The following is a 1,463-nucleotide window of genomic DNA, read 5'->3' as shown; positions in this document are numbered from 1 at the left end:
CGAGGTCAACGATCAGTTAAAATTAGACCGTGAAAATTCGTCCCGGAATTGACCATCCCAAGGGAATTGTTCTACATTCTACATAAAATACTTTATTAAATTACAGTGAAATCGTAATAACGTTTAGCAGTTAGTAAAGTTTACCATAATGTTTCTACACCGTTGCGCTATAACAGAACAAAAATGAATTTACATCACCCTAGGCTAGGTCATATTATTCTATTTCCTTGAACCACACCTACTTTTCAAAATGTCATCTTCATAGTTATTCATAGTCTTCAAAGTAATATGTATGATGAACATCATTCAAGAACTGCAATAAAGTCTCCGCTTCAATATCATCGATAGTTGAAAGGTAAGTTATTTATACAATTCTACTAACGTTCCATGTATGCATCACTACAGACTGTGGGTTACATGCAAATTAATGGATTTCAGTTTCGCTGACTAACATACAGATCAAATTCACTGCCTCCATGCATAATAATTTTTAAATAATCAACTATCCATACTAATGAACACTTCGTTGCGCTACGCAGGACGTTAGCTAAAATCTCATTTTAGAAAATGAGATTTATGTAAAAAATATTGATTGAAATGAATTTTCAACGTTATTTTCCTTTAACTAAGATTAATACCTGAATATCATGGCGTACGCTTTGCATGTCCATATTTGTTCAAAAAACTATCATATCATTTAATGAAATGTAGTTCATCATCTTTAGGATTCAATTAGCTTCTTATTGATATCAATCATGTCCTTCTTTGAATTCAATTTCGCTTTTCAAATGTAAGTATATGCCGCGTGTGAAAATGTGTATTTAATGTGGCAATTTGGGGATCGTCCCACTTTGTCCGGTCCAGATTTTCCCTAGCTGCATTCCCTTTTGGTGATTGGCTAGTCGTTGATTGGCTGTACGGCTATTGATTAGTAATTGGGTAATGAGTTATGCTGTTTTATTTGTTACCAAATTTGCATCAATAATTGGTTGAATAATTTGTAGCACTTGATTAGCTACATAGGTTTGGTCATTGATTGGATAATTGTTTTCCATCAAAGTTTTCCCAAATATGGGACACTTAACCAGTAAATTACTTAATATGGACATGGATAATCACATTTCTTATTTTTTGAAACAAAGTTCTTCTTTTATATGTAATGTGGAATAGTGTATATATGTTTTGGACTTAGCAAATGATGCTTTTAAATAGCTTTGTCTTTTTACATTTCGCTGATTACAGAAGATTATTTCAATGTGCTACATTAAGCTATTGTTTCAATATTTGTTTACAACTGTTAATAATCAATGTGATCAGTGGTATTGAGCGTTCGGCAGGTGCCTTTGTGCAATAGCTTGGTCTAATTCTTACAGATGCAAAAATATATTCATTGTTAATTGTTCATATTATTTGAAAAGATATCTAAAAGATATAACGCAGAAATAAGCCGAAAATAGTGATGA

The sequence above is a fragment of the Trichinella spiralis genome (assembly GCF_000181795.1).
Source record: "Trichinella spiralis strain ISS 195 chromosome Unknown Scfld2089, whole genome shotgun sequence".
In the NCBI taxonomy this organism is placed as follows: Eukaryota; Metazoa; Nematoda; class Enoplea; order Trichinellida; family Trichinellidae; genus Trichinella; species Trichinella spiralis.
The sequence above is the reverse complement of the archived record's forward strand: the minus strand, read 5'-3'. Positions refer to the sequence as shown.